Source organism: Procambarus clarkii, chromosome 38 (assembly GCF_040958095.1).
Source record: "Procambarus clarkii isolate CNS0578487 chromosome 38, FALCON_Pclarkii_2.0, whole genome shotgun sequence".
NCBI classification, from domain to species: domain Eukaryota; kingdom Metazoa; phylum Arthropoda; class Malacostraca; order Decapoda; family Cambaridae; genus Procambarus; species Procambarus clarkii.
Genome location: NC_091187.1, coordinates 42,294,321 through 42,319,170, shown reverse-complemented (window position 1 = coordinate 42,319,170; position 24,850 = coordinate 42,294,321). Strand labels below are relative to the sequence as shown.

The window sequence follows — 24,850 nt, the reverse complement described above, 5'->3', positions numbered from 1 at the left end:
TCATAACTGTAGGCCTAATAAAAAAGGGGGTGGCACAGCTATATATTACCGAGATACATTTATCTGCAACAGTGTTATTAGTGACAGAGATGACTACTGTGAATATACTTTTGCTCAATTTACAATTAAATCCCTTAAATCCTCTTTGACTATTGGAGCCATCTATAGATTTCCCAATACTAACATAGCTTCTTTCTCAGACAACCTAAGGAATCTTATTATAAACAACAATCTCAACAAAAACCACATCATTCTGGAAGGAGACTTTAATATTGACCTGGGTCAACAAAGTTGCTCTCAAGTTGACTATTTCCTTAACAGCATGAACTCCTGTATGCTAATCCCCACAGTCACCAAACCTAGCCGACTCACTCAAACATCAGCCACTACCTTGGACCACATATGGACAAACATAACAGCTCCCCTTGTATCTGGTATAATCTACGACAGAACAACTGACCACTATCCTACCTTTCTCATAGCGAACATGGACATAACACCACCAAAAAGCAAGAAACTTTCATTTAGGCTACACAGTGAATCAGCTTTAGACAATCTTACAGAGGCACTTCACAATATTAACTGGGATTCTGAATTCAATAATACCCATGATATAAATTCATTAGCTAACCTCTTCCTCTCCAAAACTCTAAGCCTCTACAACCTTCATTGTCCCCATCTTACCAAGCAAGTAACTGACAAAAGATTAAACAATCCATGGCTCACAAGTGGCATTCTCAACTCAATCAACAAGAAACATGAATATGAAAAGAAAGTTAGGATTGGCCTAGTTTCAAAGGAAGTAGCTAAAAGGTACTCATCAATGCTTACCAGTATCATAAGAAAGGCAAAACTTGCATATTATGTGAATAGATTCAGTGAAGCAAAAGGCAACATGAAAAGCACTTGGAAAACTATATCTAGTATCCTAGGAACTAAACAACACTCACATAACCAAATAAAACTCTACAAGGATGGGGATATACCGTCAACTGATTTAGAAATGGCAAATGAATTTAATAGTTTCTTTTCATCGGTTGGTGCTAATCTTGCCAGTAAAATCCCACAGACTCAGACACATATTAACACATATCTCTCAGGCAGCTATCCAAACTCTCTTCTCCTTTCACCAATCAGCCCGGCAGATGTTGTGTCCATCATACACTCTCTAAAAACCAAGGCAGGGAACACCAGTGAAATTCCGTCCATTGTGTACAAGAGAGCCTCCCATGCCCTTGCCCCACCCATAGCACTACTGTTCAACAAATCTATAGAGTGTCACACCTTCCCTGATATCCTCAAAAAAGCAAGAGTAACGCCAGTCCATAAAGGAGGCAATCCGGCGGACATAAACAATTATAGACCAATATCAAATCTACCCATTCTATCAAAAATATTTGAAAAAATTATTTACAAACAGCTCTATTCCTTCCTCGTAAAATTCGACATACTCAGCCCCTGCCAGTTTGGCTTCCGGTCCCAAAAGAGCACCAACGATGCAATCATTAGTCTCCTTGACGTTATCTACTCAGCCCTTGACAAAAATGAGTTTCCGATTGGACTCTTCATTGACCTAAGAAAAACCTTTGATACTGTTAATCACAACTACCTCTTACTTAAACTCCAGCATTATGGAATCCGAGGCCTTGCCCTTGACTACATCCGATCCTATCTTAGTGACAGACACCAATATGTAACCATCAATGATATAACTTCTTCCACTCTACCAATTACCGTTGGAGTGCCACAGGGCAGCATCTTAGGACCTCTTCTATTTCTTATATATATAAACGATCTGCCTAATGTCTCTAATATTCTCAAACCTATATTGTTTGCTGACGATACTACTCTTATTTATTCAAACCTCAACCCACATACACTAAATAATGTTGTGAATAATGAATTAAAAAAAGTCCACTTATGGATGTCAACGAACAAACTAACATTAAACATCGAAAAGACTTACTACATCTTATTTGGAAGCAAATCATCAAATGCAATTAAGCTACAGATAGACAACATTAACATCAGTATTAAAAATGATGGCAAGTTTCTTGGCCTATTCCTAGACAAGAGATTCAACTTCAGCACCCACATTCAACACATAACTAAGAAAGTCTCTAACACAGTTGGTATACTCTCCAAAATCAGATATTATGTTCCTAACTCTGCTCTCCTCTCACTATATTATGCACTAATCTACCCCTATCTTAATTATGGTATCTGTGCATGGGAGTCTACCACTGCAAACCACCTTAAGCCCATTATCACACAGCAAAAATCTGCTATCAGAATAATAACTAACTCTGCTTTCAGACAACACTCAGCTCCCTTGTTTAAATCCCTAAACTTGCTAAATATTAACTCCCTCCACACATTCTCTTGTGCCAACTACATTTACAAAACCCTGTTCTTAAATGCAAACCATGCTCTGAAACTCTCCCTGGACAGATGTAATAGAACCCATTATCACCACACCAGAAATAAATATCTCTTTGATATCCCCAGGGTCAAACTTAATCTGTGTAAACACTCTATGCAAATTAAGGGACCTAGTCTATGGAACTCACTCCCTAGTGAATTGAAAAACTGTAAAACTTTTGCCTTATTTAAAAGCAAAACCAAAAAGTACCTAACTTCATCTTCTTAGTTTCCTACACTGAGCTTTAAATTTGCTCTGTACCTAGTGTTACCCAATCTCCTAATTTTTATGTAATATCGAACAACCTTATCATTGTGTTCATTGCTGTCTTCTTTTATGTGCTAGCCGTATGCTGTATTGTGACTACCAATTTTTGTCAACTACCATTCAAGCTGTCATTGCAATCAATCTTATATTGTTTCTGCTGTATTGTGTCTACCAATTTTGTTGTCAACTACCATTCAAGCTGTCATTGCAATCAATCTTAGCTACCTATGTGCTTTAATATACTGTACCTACAATTTTCTCTCATCTTTTTTTTTCATTTCATGTAATCTGTTATCATTTTTTTGTCTATAATTTTTGCAAGTATTTGCCTCCTTAAAATTTTCTTAGATTAAGGACCTGCCCGAAACGCTGCGCGTGCTAGTGGCTTTACAAGACTGTAATTACCATATTTGTATCCTCACATTCCTTATGTACAATCTTGTATATGTATAAATAAATAAATAAATAAATAAATAAATAAATATCTGCCATCGACAGGGACAGGCACCCTGAAAGGTAAGGTTTCTCAAAACAAACCCCTATTCTGGTTAAAACAACAAAAATAGCCAAACAATTGGACAGAACTCCCCAAATGAAAACGAGCAATCAAGCATGATGTCACACGTGCTGTGCAGCATGTCTGCGCAGCTCCACCCTCCCCGGGAAAGGAGGTGGAGCTGTCCAACTTAGTCTGGCTGTCAAAACATGCGAAAAAACGCCAACCAAGGGGAGGGGGGGGGGGGGGGTGACGGGGAGCCTCCGGGGGCTAACCCAGAAAATGGCGTTTCATTACATTCAACGTTGGTTTTCTGGGGGGAACCCCTTCGGCTCCCTGGAACTACTTAACCAAAGACAAAAACTAGAGGAACTTACCCGGGAGTCGATCAATACTCACATCTCAACACGAAATCGAGACAATAGGCTGCAACCGCCGACCCAAAGCGATACAGGCCCGACTAGGCCCAGGAACAATCATGAGGTAGCATGCAGCCAGGACCCTGTTTGACCGCCAAAAACCCCGTGCCCGATTGTCAGCCCAAGAAATGCTACCGAAGATGGCAGCAAGAGCAGCAAACTTACGAACGTCATGGGCACGGAGATAGACCACAAACTAGGTGGACCGAATAACCCTGCGGAAAACCTGAGAGACCCAAACCCGGGAACAGGGAAGAATGGAAACCGGAGCAATTCAAAGCGCGTCCCTGGCCACCGAGGCTGTGGCACGCAAATAACGGCAGAGCTCTGCAACCGGACGCAACACATGATGAACCCCGGCCTGACTAAAGTTAATTGATGATCTCTGTCAGAAAAGGAGACTGCTGCAAGCAAACAGCCTAACACGAAGGACCAAAGGAGTAGAAAAACTGCGCCAGAGGAGAGCATGAAGCTCCCCCGACCCGACCCCCAGAGGCCAATGTTAACAAGAAAAGAGCCTCGGAAAAACAATCCAGAACTGAAGGGGTCACATGAAACTGAGGAGAAGAGAGGAGAAAGCCCCAAATCAAAGGAGCAGGCCGGAGGTGAACCACGCCAGAGACAGCTCGCGAATTGGTGCAGAAGGAACACCAAGACCAAAGCAAACCGGAGCAGCTCCACCAGTGCCGCACAAGACAAGGTGACAGTATGTGGTAAGATGACAGTCCTAAACCTCCACAAAAGAAGGATAACACTACACCAAAAAAAACGCAGCCTACCTATGAAGGGACAAAAAGAAAAGGGAAGGACCACCAAAAAAAAACATACCGCCGCCGAGACGAAGCACACAGGTGGGACACCATCAACAAAGCCACCTGAACACCAACAGATGGTGAGAGACTCGAGACAGAAGTATCAGACTGGAAGACTCGAGGCGGAAACCGAACCAGCCCTGTCACAGATCGGACCGAGCATGGGAAAAGGCGGAGCTGTGGGAAAACCCCGGATGCGAACACTAAGCAAGCAGCGCCAGAAATCAAGGCAAGCAAGGAACCAGATGGAACGTCTGCCATACAGAAAATTCCCCAATACTAGCAAGCTCCTCAGGAGATCGGAGACGCCGTGGTCCCGTCGCGAAACTCGTGAGAAGTGTCATCTTGAGATGAGGAACGTGTCAACTGGTGGGTTAAGCCAGGAAACCAGGAACTCAAACCCGGCGAGCCAGAAAAGAACCAACCCGGGCGAGCAGACATGCCCCTTCCAGGGGGAACCCTCCAGGACCCCTGTAGGACCAACAAGTTCGACAACGGATAACAACATGAAGCCGCTAGCAGAAAAATGCCAAACCGCAGACGCTGCAAACAGCAAGAACAAAATTGCGACGAAAACCTAATAGTCAGGGCCCAGGTCGAGGTCAACAAGAAAGTAAGCATCACGAGTCGAAATGCAAGACGCGATGCAAAATACAGGGACACCGAATCCTGCAGGAGCAATGCAACCAGCCCCGGCAAGGCAGAAAGACGCACGCAAAGCCATGTATGAGGAGAACTAACCAGGACATGAACAGCACGAAAACAAAAACATGCCATCCAGAAAGAAACACAAAGAAAAGACCGGAGCCAGGGGCGTAAACCTAGCACCTCCTGATGCAACGAAAAGACACTGTAGGGGCAGGAGAGGACAAACGGAATCTACATCCACCTGCATACAGGGCAACCCAGAAGCTGGTAATGACATACAAGGAGAAGATGAATGAACACAGGATCATATCTGAGCATGCGAACTGTGCAAAATCAGGGAACTGAACACGGACATAGTCCAACCTAGCACAAACATTAGTATAGCCAATATGCACATACTAAAAAACATAATGTGTAGTATAGAGATAGGAAATGACCTTAAAGACAGTCCAAGCACCAACAGCTAGGGACAAGAGAGTAGAAGCAATATGAGGAACAAAGAAGACTGAGGCAGCAAATGGGAATGTCATGAACTGGGCCTACTACTACTACACACACAGATAATCCAATGGATATGGAAGGGCTCACCCAGGAACTGCACGGCGGTCAATGAACGAGTCTCCAGAGAGCATGGAGGGAGTCTGTGACGGGAAAGTGTTGCAGTGTTGATGTTCAGCAGTCCTCCTGCCGACCAGGCAGGTGTCAATGTCTGGTCACACTTACAAAAAAAAGATAGACTGCTTGCCTGTTGTCTGTGGTAAGTTAGAGGGAGGAACACGTAAAACACAAAGTATGAACAATGAAACTTTAATATATTTACTTTAAACGTAAATGAAAATAAAGACAAATCTCGGGGTATGAAAAATACAATTAAATAACAAAGATAAATGCAAAGGCAATGTGAGACACAATAGTATAAAGGTGAAATAGTAAAATGGTGCTGAGAATATCGGCTATGGCTGAGACCTCCCTTCGTATACAAGCCAGTAAGCTTAGTATGCCAGAGAGAGATGTCAACTCTATGAGCACACAGAATATTCTGTAGTTGATAGCTGGTTATGGGCTCCGACGTCGATTCAGGTAGATGGCGCGGAGGTGCAGTGTGCAGGTGCGCGGTCGGCGAGTCACCAATCAGGAGCAGGCAGGCTGGTATGGGTAGTTTGCTGGTTTGACGACAAGCCGGCGTGGAGGGTGTGTGTGGAGTAGGGGGGATCTTGGGTACGTTTTGCCTCCTGGTCAAAACGTTTTGTGCTACCGGTGACGTATCTTGAATATAGCATCTTATACTTGTTACCTGGATGTAACTTGAGGTATGGAAGAGCAGGCTCAATCTCTCTAGAAAGAGATTATCGTCACAAGTCAAAGAAGGAGCGCCCAGAAGCAAGAAAAGACCCAGGCACTGAAAGACTAAAGAAAGAACTCGAAAGACGGAGCTGTGCCCCACCATGTAATGAATAACAATACAGATTGACAAAGAAAGGACACGGTAAGAAGCACGCAGTGGCCCATACAAAATGCCACAAACAATACCCAACACTCATCCAAAAACCGAGAACCAGCGCCTGGCCAAAAGTGTTGCCAGATCGTATAAGCTCACCTGTAGAGCTTATGCACTATCGTGTTACGACACAGCATAGCCGTATAATGTTCCAGGAGCATCGCTAGTGAAATACAGCCAGAGTTGTATGTGAAGGAGGAAAAGATGAGGAGTAGAAGTGAATGAGGCGTCATACACCCGTATGTAGAGAAAAGAACTAGGTGTCCTCCCCATATACATAATCTATAACACCCCCAATATCTAATGGGCTCTGACTGGAGAGATAAGAGGAGCGAGAGCGGTGAAGTACCCGAGAGAAAAGGACGCGGAACACCAACACTTGTGTACATTGTCCATAAACAAAACAAACACCCGCGGCGCATACGCAGGACACATGAGGTCTGAACCACACTACCCACCTGGTGGGGGAGGGTGCCAACTAGGTGTATTTAACGATTATTTTCAATGCCAAGAGAGAAGATGTTAAGTATAAATACAGTGGTACCTCGCATAACGATCGCCCCAAAAGACGAACATTTTGGGTAACGAACGGCCCAATCGGCGTCAAATCGTCCCGTATGACGAACGCTGGTTTGAGTAACGTCAACACCACATGGTGGGGTCGCGCTGCTTCTTGCACATTCTTAGACGCCTCCGACGATGCACATAAATTATGTTGTTCTTGTTTAAAGATGCTAATGATGCTGGGATATAAAAGGGTGACTGCTGAGATGTTGCAAAACATTGACGTTTTTGTAGGAAAAAAGAAATGAAATGTCTGATATACAACAAATGTCAAAAAGGTTCGTTCGGTGTTCGGCAGGTAGGCTGCTCCATTATAACAATCTTTCTTTGTTTCAAATGTGTTCCATTTGTTTTGTATTTGTCATTTACGTCTCAATAATGGAGCAGCCTACCTTACATATACACTCAACAAACCATTATGACATTTTCCTTTCTTCAAATGTGTTCAATATTTATTTTTCATTTGTCTTATAGCAAAAGGTTCGTTCGGTGGTCGGCAGGTAGGCTGCTCCATGTTTCTTACATAAAAAAAAATAAAAGAACTGTTGAAACAATTTGAAAAATGGACAAATGCTATAAAGGTTCGTTCAGTGTTTGTCGGGTAGGCTGCTCCATTATTGAGACGTAAGTGACAAATACAAAACAAATGGAACACATTTGAAACAAAGATTGTCATAATGGAGCAGCCTACCCAACAAACACTGAACGAACCTTTTGCTATAACGAATATGAAAGACAAGGGCTGCTGGCTGGGTTAGTAGTGCGTGAGCAACCATTTGTGGTACACGCGCCTCTGGCTCCCAAACACCTGTCCCACACGGTGTTGAAAGACTGCTCAGTCGGTGCAATTCAGACCCTATTGTTTGAAGAACATAAGGGTCATAACATAGGTGAAGCTAGGCGCAATAAGGGCTTAACACAACAGTCGGATGCCAGTGATACAGCACCTATGAGGATGATACAGCGAGCGTATCCAGTTGTAGCTCTGAGCCCCACCCTTGCCATCTCCAATTTATATAGATACATTGATGAATTGTTGTCTGCGTTCAGTGATGATGCATCTGATACAAGTAGCATAGATGAACAGTGTTAGCGGCTTCCATGGTGGTGGTGTTCATTGATATTTTCAAGAATACCTGAATCTCTTCCTGACTGATGGACACTCTTTGAGGCTAGCTGAATCTCTTCCTGTGTGGGACCTTACAAAGCGATCTTTTCAAGACTACCTTACAAATTGAGCTTTTCCTATAATCGTTTCAATACTACTTTATGCTTTACAAGCTTGGCTACATACCACCTACAAGTACTAAAGCCAAGGGTGAACGCGAGTGCGTTATTTGCAAGCACACAACGATGAAACAGGAAACAAAAATCTATCTGTAGCTGGTGCAAGGAGAGCAAAGTCGCGCTGTGTACCATGGACTACTTCGTTGACTATTACGCACCTCCAAAGTACTGAGTGTGTAATACAGTGTGTTACTGTGTAAATAGTATATGAAACTGTACATATTGTAATATTAGTAAATTTTTAACAAGTAATATTGCAACAATAAACATTTATTGTGGACACATTTCTGACACATGTATCACAGTTCCATGGAAAATTATGAACATTCTACTGTATACATATTGCAAAGGACACAAATATGCATCATATACGATAAAAGAAACAAATAAAACCACATTGGAAATACATAGAAAAAATATTTGAAAATATATTTGTGGCAACACGCGGTGCTTGAATGGCCTGCGTGCAACCCGTTCTCGCAAATTCGTAAAGTCAATATTGACTTATTAACTACGTGCATAGGTGATATACTAAACATAATAGATACCCTTAAAAAGATTCATAGAAAACACCGACCTTACCTAACCTTGTTAGTATCTTAAGATAAGCATCTTATTGCTTCGTAATTACAATTATTACTTAACCTATACCTATTATAGGTTAGGTAATAATTGTAATTACGAAGAAATAAGATGCTTAACTTACTAAGTAGGTTAGGTAAGGTCGGTGTTTTCTATGAAGCTTTTTAAGGGTATCTATTATGTTAAGTATGTCACCTATGCACAAATTTAATAAGTCAATATTGGCTTAATAAATTTGCGAGAACGGGTTGCTGCGTGATCGTGTCTGGGAGCTTCACACACGGGCGACCAGGCCCTGATGACGTCACAGCGCACCTTGTCCACGCCCTCACACCCAAAGTAAATGGAATTTGGTAATTATTTTTACATAGACATGTTCAGGGAAGGTAATTTATCATTTTACAAAGAAAAATGATATTTTGGGGAACATTTGATGTCATGCACACTAGGGAAATTTCACAATAAACACAGTGCATCACACTGGTTACATGGGGGACACTCGTTTTGTATGACGTCCGTTTCACATGACGAACATGGAACGGATTAAATTCGTTACTCGAGGTACCACTGTAATCAGATATAGTATCAAAAACCAAGAAGAAGCACTGAAGAGGACCAACGTGTCCTAACTGGAGATAAGCCTCACCGGAAGCCGCCAGACGTTCCAGTAATATGGGAAGTATCAAAGACCTTACCGAACCTTCGAGATCCTAGAGAAGCAAACAAAATCATGAAGGCTCATATGGGCCCAGTGGTATCCGAGACCAATGGTCATGCAGGATCCCGATACGAGGAGAACAAGACTGTGACATGATGGAGAATACATGTCCAAGATAAGAAGGCTGAGAAAATGGCAAAAAGTACCCACCGGCAGGACGGAACCGATGAACCCGATGGGACATGGAACCGAACCCGGGGAGGGGTCGGCGCCCAAAAAACTCGTACGCAGAGGGGGAAAAGGAAAACCCTACTCCCCGTAACGGCCAGCCCTGCTCAGAGGGTTGGAAAACCCCAGCAGGGTCCAATGGGGCCCAAAGCTCCCAAGGCAACTCCTCCCCAACCCTAGGAACCTCCACATCAGGCCCCGGGAGCGAGTCATTCCCCAAAGCCCCGTCCTCACAAGAAAAAGCCGGAACAGCCGGAAAAGCAGGTTGAGAGGGGGCCCATTGGTCAGACCCCGGTGCTACAGCTGGAGGAACTGACTCGAATACCTCCATCAACTCCCTGGAAGGGGCAACCCCCGACACTGCCCGAGTCTCAGAAACTTCTAAACCCTGCCCCGACTATGAAGCCCTCAGACGCTTCGGAGCAGGAAGCAAGAGAAAAGGAAGGGGGGGGGGGGGGGCGACAGAATGAACCACAGCAGGGACTGAACAAGAGGGTGCGGACTGAATCAAGGTCGAAGCAACCAACAACCCCAAGTCCGGGTCACTACGGGGCAGCCTTAGGGGCAACCGGGGAAGCAACTAACGAAACATGTAACATCTGATCCGCCTGCACCTGAAGAAAATCATCAGAGTGGGTGAATTGAGTCACAAACAAGCAACAGTGCTCACAGGACTCAGGGTCGAAGGTGTCACCAACCCAACAGGCAGCATGATAGAGGCAAAAACAATGAGCGTTGCCCTGAGACAAGGGGGACAGAGCAACCCTCAAACGCGCACAAAGCGAGAGGAGACCCAGGGTCGCATCCATCAGACCCGTGCACCTCCTCGGGGATTCCCGGGGCCCTTAGACTCGTATCGCTAAGGGTAAGCCCAGGCGGGGTACTGCTAACCGGCACCTAACAAGTCTACCAAACAAACTGCAAAAGCTGAACAACCGGGACGTATCCACGAATGGGGGCGAAGCAGGGGGTACCACCAGACACAAGAGGTCAACACCCTAACTAACAGGGGCAAGGGACACAAAGGCAGACCCCCTACCAGGCTAAAACAAAAAAAGAAAACCCCCGCAAAAGGATAACATACCCAAGAGGAACAGAGCCGGCTGCTGTAATAGGTGAAAATTAGCTGCGCAGTACCCCGCGCCCCACCGGTGCAAAAAACTACCACTTACCCCAAGGTAAACAAGGTAGGAAAACCCTCAACACTCGGGGTGGTCAATTACCAAGCAGCAAAAGACCATAGAAGTAGACCCTAATGTGACTTGTAACCCCAAACCCCAAGGGCAGTACTTACAGGGCACTCAAGGAAGGTAACCCTAATCACATGCAGCCCGAGTACCTGTGAATATTACTCCCAGCTCACAATCCACAGTAAGAGCAGTACTGAACACCAAGCACAGCACAGCAAGAGAATCCAGAGCTGGAGCCACCCGACCGTGCCACTATCACATCATCCTAAGAACTAGTGGTTGGATCACCAGCGTGGTGGGTCTGGAGCACCCCCTTCCCCCTTTTGGGAAGGGTGCAGCTGTGCAGACAAGCATCACGGCTCGTGTGGTGTCATCCTTGATTGCTCGTTTTCATTTGGGGAGTTCTGTCCACTCGTTTGGCTATTTTTGTTGTTTTAACCAGAATAGGGGTTTGTTTTGAGGCGCTTACCTTTCTTGTTGCCTGTCCTGGTCGATGGTTATCCATATCAGCCTGGATAGCTCCGGGGAGCCGAAGGGGCTCCCCTCCCCCCCCCCCCCCGGAAAAGAGATTAGGAAGGCAAAAAGAAACAATGAAATTTGCATAGCAGGGCAAGCAAAGACAAATCCTAAAGGGTTTTTTCAATTATATCAAACAAAGATTAGAGAAAGGATAGGTCTATTAAAAACTGAGACGGGTCAGATAACTGACAATGACAAAGAGATGTGTAGTAATTGTAATAAATATTTTATCTCTGTATTTACTAAAGAAGAACTGAGCATTATGCCTTCAGTCAAACAAGTCTGTGTGGGTGGGGAAGAGGGCAGGTTGACTAGTTTAGCAGTTACCAGGGAGGATGTTATTAAACAAATAGTGAAACTTAAGCCAAACAAATCCCCAGGGCTAGACGAAGTGTTTGCCAGGGTGCTTATGGAATGCAAAAAGGAGCTTTGCAAGCCATTGTCTATCATATTTAATAAATCATTAGAGTCAGGCAGAGTACCAGAGTCGTGGAGGGTTGCTAATGTGGTACCAATTTTCAAGAAAGGAGATAAATCACTTGCGTCAAACTATCAGCCAATTAGCCTAATGTCTATTGTGGAAAAGTTACTCGAATCGATAATTGCAAATACTATTCGTCTTCATCTTGAAAAACATAAATTAATAAATGATTCATATCGTGGTTTTACAAATGGCCGTATATGTTTAACAAATTTGCTATCTTTTATTCCGGCATAGTGGGGGCAGTTGATAGTGTTTGTAATGTTGTGTACCTTGACTTTAGCAAAGCTTTTGATACAGTGCCACATGAAAGACTGATTAAAAAGATAGAGGCTCATGGTATTAGGGGTGCTATATTAAGTTGGATTAGGGCATGGCTGTACCAAAGGAAACAGAGAGTTAGTATAAATGGAGTTAAGTCAGAGTGGGAAAATGTTGTAAGTGGAGTGCCTCAAGGCTCTGTCCTGGGACCTCTGTTATTCATAATGTATATAAATCATTTAGATTTAGGTTTGAGCAGCAATATTTGCAAATTTGCCGATGACATAAAAATCAGAAGGGGAAATAAACATGGAAAAAGACTCATTATCACTTCAAGATGATCTAAATAAGGTTTTAAAATGGTCAAATGATGGCAGATGCAGTTTAATGCTGACATATGTAAGATTTTGAGGCTAGGTAATGATGATAGAGTTACAAGATATGAGCTAGATGGTGTTGAGATTGCAAAAGGGATCTGGGAGTTATAATTAGTAAGAATTTAAAACCAAAAAATCAATGCATAAATTTTACGGTATTGACACCGTTACTGAAGTATGGAGTGGCGATTCCAGCTCCATCTATGGGTCTGCACTCCAACTCCCTGGTATTGGGTGCTACGCCATCTGTTGGTGGTGGCGTGGTATCAGTGAACAGTTTTCTGCCTCATGTAGAAGAGGAGGTCGATGATGATGACCTCTGGTGGGAGGCATGTCGAGACCAATGCCATCTTGGTTGTTTCTTCAATTTACAATGTCAATTTCCCGGTGAAAGGGTGTTATCCTAGGGCCACCTAGTATACTGTCTGTCTAGCTAATGACGTTTTATGTTCACAGAAGTGACATATGGATGTGATGGCGTACAGGAGGGCAATTCACCTTGGGCAGAACTAAGTGGCCGCCGTCGGTAAGAGCAGCATGTTAGCTGCTGATGTATGCAGTGTTGTATAGAGTGATGTACCCGGGATTGGCCAGAAAGAGTTACAAAACGACAGTGGTGCGTCTGTTGATAAGTGCTGCTAGTGAGCGACTAGAGGCTTCTGCCAGGGGTGCTAGCTACCCCTGTATGTGACTATTTGAGATCCCTGTCAGTGTGTTGCTGAAACCCTCTGCCAGTGTGTATCTGGAGAGTGGAGGTGGGGTATTGGCACATCGTGAAGATACGTTGTGTGTGGACTGGCCCCAATGTGAAGGTGAACTCGCCAGTGGTTTGCTATTAGGTGTGGACGAAGTGTACCTGGTGTCACGGTAATCTCTCTAGGAAGAGACCGGCCGAAACAAGCAGTTAAAGTGAGCTGGTTCCTAGTTATCGACACCACCTGGACGGCCGTCGTTCCATATAAATAGAAGCCAGCCACCACTACGATTCAGATTACTCCTGAGTGGTCTACTGAAAAGATCTGTTGGCATATCTCGGTGTGGTAACAGGTTTATGCAGTCTAGCTCATAGTATTCTAGCACCATATTTTATTTGCACATTAACGTAACATAAATTTGATTGTTCATATTGTTTGTTTTGCACACGTTGTATTAGAGCCAAGCCTGGATATTATTTTTTGTTTTGTAATTTGTTTCATGTCTTTTTATTAAGTAAAATATTTTTAAATGTTTTTTCTCTCTGTCTTATCCTACAGTTACCTCAGTGAAGACAAATACCAGTCTTAACTTTTTTTTTTACTTTTTTTTTGCTTTTTTGGTTCATGTAACTGGCATTCCATCTGCCCTACAGAGACTGCACTAACATCCATTTTTCTCGTCATACTGGAAAATGGTTTCGCCTGTATTCGATGAATACTGCTGATGTATTTGTGTCCTGAGTGAAAGACACTATTGTAAATACGTGTAGTAATACTTTATTATAATATATATATAATGGTAAAGGTATTTATATATTGGTGAAGGTGTAAGTGTGTATTGTTCATCCACTCCCCCCCCCCCCACCTTTATTCTTTGCACTACTACTTACCACAACCAGTACTTGAATGCTTATCACCAACTTGAGGTTGGATATAGATGAAGAGGTTATAACAGCAAGAACCCGGTTACTGGCACAAAGTGGCCATAACAGTAAATGTTCGTAATAATGCAAATTGGACACTGGGATTCATTAATCGAAGCGTTAGTAACAAGACACCTGGTGTTGTTCTTCAGCTATATCTTGCTCTGGTTAGGCCCCATTTTGATTATGCAGTTCAGTTTTGGTCGCCGTACTTTAGAATGGATATAAATTCACTTCGACGTGTCCAACGTAAGATGACAAAGTTAATCCTCCAAATTAGAAACCTGTCGTATGAAGAAAGATTAATAAAGCATAAATTGCATTCACTGGAAAGGCGAAGAGTTAGGCGTGACATGATAGAGGCTTACAAGTGGATAACTGGACATAATAATGGAGATATTAATATGGTATTAAAAGTATCAACATAAGACAGAACACAAAACAGTGGGGTATAAATTGGATAAGTTTGGATTTAGGAAAGACCTGGGTGAATACTGGTTCGGTAATAGGGTTGTTGATTTGTGGAGCCAATTACCGCGTAATGTGGTGGAGGTGGGGTCACCTTGTTTGTTTCAAATGTGGGTTGGACATGTATATGATTGAGATTGGGTTGTTTTAAATAGGAGATACCTCGTATGGGCCAATAGGCCTTCTGTAGTTACCTTTATTCGTATGTTCTTAAGTTGTAAAATAAATGCACTGTGGGTTAAATCTTTACATGTGGGTTTTACTGAACAACAACTGATTATTTTACACTTATTAACTATGGGAACACACGATTACGTTACAAAATTGTTGAGATTGAGTGATACTCTTCACCAAACATAAACATGAGGGATGAATTGACTATTGGTCCCACACAAATCTTTCTTTAATGTCTACCAGGCGGGGTTTTGCTGCCCCAGCAACACGCTGCGACAAGCGGCAGCGTATCATGCAGCCAGAGGACAATGACGACAGTGTTCCCTCTACATCAGGTGTTAGTGGTAGGCCTACGATACGCAGAACAGCCTCATCTCCTTCCATACCTACACACAGCTCGAGCACCAGACGACGGAGCCGTGTTTTTGGTGCTCGTGGAGGTGTTGGCGCCAAAACCAAACCCACAGGTTTGCTTGTGTGGGAGGATTGTGACACATTACTCCCACAAATACCAACTTTTGAAGATACCGATGTTGGAATGACATCATTATTCCGTATACAGGTGACGATATGACTGAAATAGACTATTTCCTGGCATATTTCGATAATGAATTCATGACCCATCTTGTGACTGAGACAAACAGATGCGCTCACAGCCTCAAAACCGCCGGCATTTTACCTGCCTCTCACCTGACACAATGGAAGGACTCCCCAACTGATGAAATGTACGTGTTTCTCGCAGTGAACATGATGATGAAATACCACGAAACACGTCATCCAGGATTATTGGAGCAAAGACTGCCTTGTTCCATCCCCAGTGTTCAACAGATACATGTCACGTGATAGGTTCCTGTTGATTCTCAGGTGCCTGCTCTTTGAAAATAATGCAAATGAGGAAAGACAAGACAGACTTTGAAAGGTGCGGAAAGTTTTCAGTGACATGAGAGGCAAGTTCTGTGACTATTTTGTACCAGGACAGAATGTAATGATTGATGAATCGGTTGTACTCTTCAAGGGGCGACTTGAGCTCAAGCAGTACATCCCATCAAAGCGGTACTGATTTGGACTAAAGTTTTTCATGCTATGCGACTGTGAAACTGGTATCGTCATGTACATGATTCTGTATTCAGGTGCAGACGTCGACATACCAGTTCAAGATTCACACGGGTTCTCCGGCAGTGTCGTAAAAACCCTCATGGAACCGTTGCTGAACAAGGGGCATATCCTGCTCACCGACAACTACTATACCAGCCACTATATACAACAACTACTATATACAACAATTCACACCAGTACCATGTTGGACAGTGGCAAAGTCCACTTTCAAACGCGCTTCCCAATACTGTATATAAACCTGATTGTGACATAGACTACAAGGTGAACATGTCCCTATCTTGAGATCTTGAGGTTATCTTACGATGATTTCGGGGCTTAGTGTCCCCACGGCCCGGTCCTCGACCAGGCCTCCACCCCCAGGAAGCAGCCCGTGACAGTTGACTAACTCCTAGGTACCTATTTACTGCTAGGTAACAGGGGCATCAGGGTGAAAAAAAACTCAGCCCATAGTTTCTCGCCGGCGCCCGGGATCGAACCCGGGACCACAATATCATGTGCCCAGTGTATTGTCCGCTCAGCCACCGGCTCCTGGTGGATAAATGTGGCCTAGTAGATAAATGTAACATGATGCTCGGTGCCGTCGAGTGCGTGCGAAGTCTATGAAGTGGAGGAAAAAGTTCTTTTTCCTCCTCATTGATGTTGCAGTGCTCAACTGATTCAACATGTATCTAATAAAGTCAGGCAAGAGACCACCAATACGGACATTCAGTGTTGTAGTGTCACAACTGCTCGTCAAGTATGGGAGGGAGGGTTCTGTTGCACTGCGCGGGGTGCCAGCAACAATGCCACAAGCAGTGCCAGACTGACTGAGGGGTTACGAGATGTTCAGTGTCCACATGCACGAGTATATTCCAGGCTCAGCATCACGGGAAAAGTGTAAACATGCCTGTGTTGTATGCAGGAACACTCATGAAGAGAACAAAAGTGTAAAGATGCATCAGCACCTGGTGCATTAAGTGCAAAGTTGCACTATGCCCCGTCAGTTGTTTCACAGCATATCACACTCTCGCAGAGTACTGAGTGTGTTGATGGTGAATGTATATAGTGTGTGATACTGTAGTGTGTAAATATTTTGTAAATATACATATATGAGCAACAGCCGGTGGCTGAGCGGACAGAACACTGGACGCATGATCCTGTGGTCCCGAGTTCGATCCCGGGCACCGGCAAGAAACAATGGGCAGAGCTTCTTTCACCCTGATGCTTCTGTTACCTAGCAGTAAATAGGTACCTGGGAGTTAGTCAGCTGTCACGGGCTGCTTCCTGGGGGTGGAGGCCTGGTTGTCGGAAAATCCGACACCATTTAATAATATCATACAGGCAGATAATATTGCTGCATTGTATAAACAAGTTAACCCATAGAAAATGTAACTTGTAGTGGAATTTCTGTCTATAGAAAACGGGATATCATTACCACATACTATTATAAATTCACCACCTATTATGGTGGGAATTATTCTTAAATACATTAGTCTTTGGACTTTACCATCATAAAAACATCTCATATAAATTAACTTAATTATCAGAATTAAAATAGAGTAAATGTGACCCTTCTATCACTTACTGTCATCTGGACAATGTAGGCCAGTAGCGTCAGTGAGGAGGGAGTGGGCAGCCATTGTTATTGTACTTAGACCAGAGGCATGGGAGCAATTCGGCTCCTGTTAATTTTACTTGGACGAAGTGTTATGGAAACCAAAGGTGTACCATCATCAACACGCTGTCAACAAATACAAGTTAAGTGTTCTGCTGAAACCCATTTATCTATCATTTGTGGCTATTAATGTCATTAGATAGGGTGAGCCGGTTAGAATACGAGATCGCCTCATACAAAAGGTAATTAAGCCTAGGTCTTTATGGTTCCTTGTACAGTGTTTTCTCTGATATAGCTGTCATATATTAGGATTCTGGCTTCATAGCTAGTGCCCTTTTGACAGGTCAAGACGAGGAAGCATGCTTTGCGTACCAGTTACTGGGTGATGGAAGCTACCTCAAAGAGGATAATTTGGTGTCTACATCCTGGTTATACCTGGTGGACTAAGGCCTGCTGTACAAATAAAATAAGGAACCTCTTCAATATATGTAGTTTAATACTGTAGTTTGATTGGCTGCATATATATAAATTTAATATCAACCCCCCTAATGTGTAGAGGATCGATTTGTGAGATTATTGCAGAAATACAGTCCACTTATCTTCATACAAATTGCTATCAAAGTATACAAATTAACGTAAATATAAATTCTATATAAATTCATATAAATTAAGTAAATATAAATCTCACAGGTCGGTTCCCACATTATTTGGTCATCTTCGAACCGGATGACAGATTATTGGTCCTATAAACCCACATTATTGGTCATCTGCGAGTCGGATGACAGATTATTTGGTCATCTTAGTACCGGATGAACCAGTTAACCAGTGGATTCATTAAATATACTAGTGCAGTGTGATTTAAACAAAGCCAGTCAAAGACGGCGGCGTTGCCTCGAAAGAGTTCACGAGCCCCACCCAGTTCAGTTCAGCCTTATCAGCGGTTTCATGCACACCCACAGATTTGGTGGCGTGTTATTCTGTGAATTGACAGCGCTAATATTGAAGCCAGCCAAATTAGTGGCTGTGTCTTCGCGAGATTGTTCACGGATTTCGTGGTGTTAAATTTCGCAAGAGATTATCTACGAATTTTGTGGACTTTATTTTGCGAGGTCACTAATAATATTTAATACTTCTTGATAATATTAGAAGTTTTATAGAGGCAATTAAGAGGCTATTATCAATAATTGTGTATATTATTTCTCCAAAATAGAGAATTATTTAATATATATTGCACTAGTGTTCACAATATTATATTTACTAATTGCCAACCCACAACAGGGTAGGATATTACCATTGACTAGTTGAACTATTTATTGTTCATCCTAGTCCCATTACCATAGTCTAGTTGTACTATATTGGACAACCTAGCACCATTAATGAATGGTGCAGACCCTATTTTGGGTGTAAATTTTATCAACTCGAGTTGAGTTGTGTATATATAATAATTTACTTATGATCATTACATCTTTGAGTGATTAATTAGTGTCTATACCATCCTAGGGTGATATAGAAGAGCTAACCTATAGGTACTTCCATGACACTGGTTTATCACTCAAATCATTAGTGTGTATGATTGTATATATATATATAATGTGTATTAATTTTAAGTGCTAACCTCTAGTAGAGGTAGGATTACAGCCTAGTGAGTGCAGAAATTTTACCCTAGGCTACCATCAGTGCTTGTTCAGTATTATGAGCGACCCAAGTACAAGTCCCACAAGGCTTCACCAACTAGCCAGTACGGATAATGCAGGGAGAATGAAAAGAACCCTTGCAGGTCTTAAAGGCCACTTAACAAGACAGATCAAGAAATGTGAAGATTTGTCACAACAATCTCAAGTTGATTATGCTGACCTGGAAAGCTATTATCAAGCAGCTGCAGGTAAATTTGAGCAAATCAAATGCCAAATAGCTCTCCTTGTGGGGACAGACTATTGCCATCGATTCATCGGTAGCCCTACTAAATATCAGGGCATAACCATGTTAAACTCTGCTGGAGTTAAATTACTCTCAGGCCCAGTATCAAGCCTGAGGAGACCTATGCCTGCAGATAAACAATACCAGTAGAAATCTAAATTTGTCAGCTGATTATATTTCTCCAGTAGCATTATACTAAGGAGATTACAGCTGACTATACCAACAGAGGTTGATGTTAGTATCATCATTTAAAGCTGAAGATGAGTTCATGGGGCCTCAGTGGCAAATCAGTGAACAGTAGCCTAAAACAGCTACAAGTCACTGCGACCAATGTCACTGAACCCACTGCAGTCTCAGAACCATTCTTTACTTTAATGATGAGCTATTCAATCTTCTGAATCAATTAACTAAATTAAACCCCAATAAATCTGATGAGTGATTTGATACATTTATTATTTAATCAAGATGTATTCCACGGGCCTCAGTGTTTATATATCAGTGACCAGTTACCTGAACAAACTTCAAGTTATATCTAATGTCACTGATCTCACTGCAGTCCCTGAATCATACTTGACTGTAGTACTTGATCACATCCAGTCTTCTGGGTTAAATAATATGTAATTAGGCTTGAATTTTAGCCTTTCAAGAGTTAACAGGGAAATGAAATCGCATTAGACTTCTAACCCCTGCAACTCTAGTACGGGACATCTGTCCTGTACAAACAGATGCACAAATGTGTGATTACTAACTACTAACATCAAATTAATCTAATAATTCGAAGGAGGAGTATCGGTGTTCGTCTGTTCTAAATAGGACTTCGACCCATGAGCAGCCCCCGGGAAATTATGTCGGAAAATCCGACACCATTTAATAATATCATACAGGCAGATAATATTGCTGCATTGTATAAACAAGTTAACCCATAGAAAATGTAACTTGTAGTGGAATTTCCGTCTATAGAAAACGGGATATCATTACCACATACTATTATAAATTCACCACCTATTATGGTGGGAATTATTCTTAAATACATTAGTCTTTGGACTTTACCATCATAAAAACATCTCATATAAATTAACTTAATTATCAGAATTAAAATAGAGTAAATGTGACCCTTCTATCACTTACTGTCATCTGGACAATGTAGGCCAGTAGCGTCAGTGAGGAGGGAGTGGGCAGCCATTGTTATTGTACTTAGACCAGAGGCATGGGAGCAATTCGGCTCCTGTTAATTTTACTTGGACGAAGTGTTATGGAAACCAAAGGTGTACCATCATCAACACGCTGTCAACAAATACAAGTTAAGTGTTCTGCTGAAACCCATTTATCTATCATTTGTGGCTATTAATGTCATTAGATAGGGTGAGCCGGTTAGAATACGAGATCGCCTCATACAAAAGGTAATTAAGCCTAGGTCTTTATGGTTCCTTGTACAGTGTTTTCTCTGATATAGCTGTCATATATTAGGATTCTGGCTTCATAGCTAGCGCCCTTTTGACAGGTCAAGACGAGGAAGCATGCTTTGCGTACCAGTTACTGGGTGATGGAAGCTACCTCAAAGAGGATAATTTGGTGTCTACATCCTGGTTATACCTGGTGGACTAAGGCCTGCTGTACAAATAAGATAAGGAACCTCTTCAATATATGTAGTTTAATACAGTAGTTTGATTGGCTGCATATATATAAATTTAATATAAACCCCCCTAATGTGTAGAGGATCGATTTGTGAGATTATTGCAGAAATACAGTCCACTTATCTTCATACAAATTGCTATCGAAGTATACAAATTAACGTAAATATAAATTATATATAAATTCATATAAATTAAATAAATATAAATCTCACAGGTCCGTTCCCACACTGGTCAAAGACTGGACCGTGGGGACACTAAGCCCCGAAATCATCTCAAGATAACCTCAATATATGATACATTGGAAATATGTGCAAGATATAAGAACACATTTGTGATGCATGTAACACAGTGTCTTCAGACAGTACGGATGTTCTACTGCCATAATATTGTGTAAGTGTTCATTATACATAGGATTGGCAAGAAAAAACAAAAGAAGTGTATTTGGAACTGTGCACAAAAAATTAATAAAAATATATATGTGGCAACTCGTGCATCTTGAACCTGGCGCGCTACTGCCCCCCTCTCCTCCTCACCCCCCCCCCCCCCCCGGGGAGTCTACGCCACAGGTGACCAGCAAATAGTGATTTTGAGTTTATTTTTACATTTCTGTAATCAGGGAACAGTATTTAACACATTAACACATTTAAAAAAAAATCCCAAGATTTTATTTCCTGCGCACAGATGGGGTGTAATATTTGGAGGCCGAGCAGCACAGTGGTTAATCCGCGTAATACATACAGTACATATACGATGGGAGTAACTGTAATGAAATCGCGCAATACATACATATGCAGTTTCTGTTCAATATGCAACCCCTGTTCTGAAACTCTTCTTGGACAAATGTAATTTGTCCTTGCCCTTTTGGCCAAGGACTGTCTAGAAGGTAACGATCTCCCAACCAAGAAAGCAAATACTCCCATTGCAGAATTTGAAATAGTAGACGGGGTACTATACCACATTATGGAGACCCCAACTATATCAGTATATCAACTATTTATCCCCGACGCCCTAAGAAATGCGGCGTTAAAACTGGTCCACTCTTCCAAGATTGCAGGTCATCCCAGGACTTACAAATCGTTCATGCGGGCTAAACAATCATTTTATTTCCCGGGCTTGCTGTCTTATACGGCAAAATTTGTAAGAGAATGTGAACCCTGTCAACGGCATAAGGGGAGTACGCAGGTGCATGCTTCCCTCCAACCCTTCCACGAAATTCATGAACCACTAGCTAGGCCAGTGAAGAGCAGGGGTGCCATAGGCACAATCAGAGAACACTGTATAAACATCAGAGGTCCACGGTTGTTTAACACCCTCCCAGCGAGCATCATAAATATTGCCAGAACAACCGTGGACATCTTCAAGAGGAAACTAGACTGTTTCCTGCGAGGAGTACCGGACCAACCGGGCTGTGGTGGGTATGTGGGCCTGCGGGCCGCTCCAAGCAACAGCCTGGTGGACCAAACTCTCAAGTCGAGCCTGGCCTCGGGCCGGGCTTGGGGAGTAGAAGAACTGACAGAACCCCATCAACCAGGTATTAAGGTAGGTAATAGGGTTGGGGCTGACCTAATTGACCTACACAATAGTTATACTGGGCATAGGTATGTGTTAGTGTTAGTGGATCATTTGTCAAGGTTCATGACCCTTATCTCGTTGGAGAGGAAAGAGCCAGAGACAGTGGCAGAAGCATTCCTCCATAAATTTGTTTGTATATTTGGCCCCGGAAAACCCTGGTTACAGGTCGAGGATCTGAAATTCTAAACTAATTATTTGCTAAGGTATGTACCTTGGTGCAGACCAACTCAGCCTTAACAGCTGCGTTCCATCCCCAGGCCAACGGAATGGTTGAACGTATGAATCGTCCAATCAAGGATACCCTGGCCATTCTATGTAGTTCTGATCCCTTGGGGTGGGTGTCAAGTTTACCATATGTCCAAATGGCTATCAATACAGCTGTTCACAAAAGCATTAACACCCAACCGATGTTCTTGTTTACCGGATATTCCTGTAATTTCACGTCGGGCTTGATAAATAATCACCAGGTTCATTACGGGGAAGATTACCCCTCTTCAGTGGTGCAGAAGATGCATGGTGCCTGGAGAGCGGCCGCTGAAGCCTCCAGGCAGGCCCAAGTGAAGTATGCTTACTACTATGACAGAGAGGTCAAGCCAATGAAAATACAGGAAGGCTCCATTGTGTTATTGTTGTCTGAAAATAACCAATGGGGCCAGAGTAGAGCCTTGCAGGATAGGTGGAAGGGACCATACAGAGTGATTCGAAAGACTGGCCCCGTAAATGTCTTAATCAAACACATTTATAATAGGGAGCAGAAATTGATCCATGGTAATAAATTAAAAATATTCCACCCCAAAGAAGAATTACACTTGCCCCATGCAGAGCTAGACAATCAGGATACCAATGAGGCCATAGAAGAGGAAAGTGACCCCCTGTTAGAGTTGCTGAGTGGACATGTTAGACCTACCCATGCAATGCAGACCAGATCGAAAACTAGACTCGATCCACCCTAGGTGGCCAGTCTCTACTATCCAAATGTATTGTTGTATATTATGTTTAGCTAGTTAGGTAAGGCACCGCTACAACTCTATGCACTTGTCGTTGTTGGTCTGCCTGTTTTGTAAATCCCTTCAGGGATGATTTTATGAGTTGTGACCATGGAGACCCCACTTATGTTTGTCTTGACCCTCAACAGACTGTTGGCACCTGTCTCTGGACACTCAAAAAAGGTGACACCCCTAGGGTCAACACTTGCATCAGAGGAGCTTCAGCATATTTCAACAATCCTAAGTATTGTAGTACAGGTTGATGATAATGTGTGGTGTCCTAGAGAACATAAAGGTACAGTGTTTTTGAAAAATAGACGAGATAACAGGAATGTGCCAGGGGAAGTGAAAAATCAGATGAGAAAAAGTTGCCCTAGTGTTTCCAGTGCAGAGAAGAACATTCAAGATGGCCGCCAGCAAGAGGAAAAACAAAACAGAGCTTGATTTTGCGGGATTCAATGAAGAAAGCATTGATATAAGCAGTCTACATAACAAGTTGGTAAAATTAGATACTATAGTGAACTCTTACGTAGAAATAATTAGTAAATTGACAGAAAGTAATGACCATTTGAATAGCAAAGTTTTATGTCTTGAGGGTTTAGTGAAAAACTTGTGCAAGGATAAAAATCAATTGGAAACAAATTGCAAAGCCATGGAAGAAGAAAATAAACTCTTAAAAATAGCTTTGGAAGAAGTTAAAGTAAATTTAAACATAAATGACTACAATAGGTTAGGTAAGGAAATTCAACAGGAGAAACAGCTTTTGTCAGCACAGATGGAGGAAGTTACGCAGGGAATAGAACAGTGCAAGAAAGATATGCAACTCACCTATGCACAAGTGGCCAAGGAGAAGGAAAGAATTGAAGAAGCAGTAAAGGAAGCCAAACACTGCAGCAACCAAGATAAAACAAACATTCGGCTGGAAGTAAGAAAGAAATTGGCATCTAACCCGAAGTTAGTGCAAAACACAGTTGATCGGAGTAAGTCCCTGATAATTTTTGGTTGCAAAGAAAAGAAGATAACATCTAGGTCAGAAAGAGCTGTAGAAGAAGCGAAAGTAGT

General features: G+C 42.5%; 1 protein-coding gene across 1 annotated transcript in view; it reads right to left on the bottom strand.

Moving 5' to 3' along the window:
* LOC123749382 (E3 ubiquitin-protein ligase TRIM32-like) overlaps positions 1 to 24,850 on the bottom strand; it is a 125,713-nt gene that overhangs the window by 59,163 nt on the left and 41,700 nt on the right. The gene's annotated exons all lie outside the window — the stretch shown is intronic.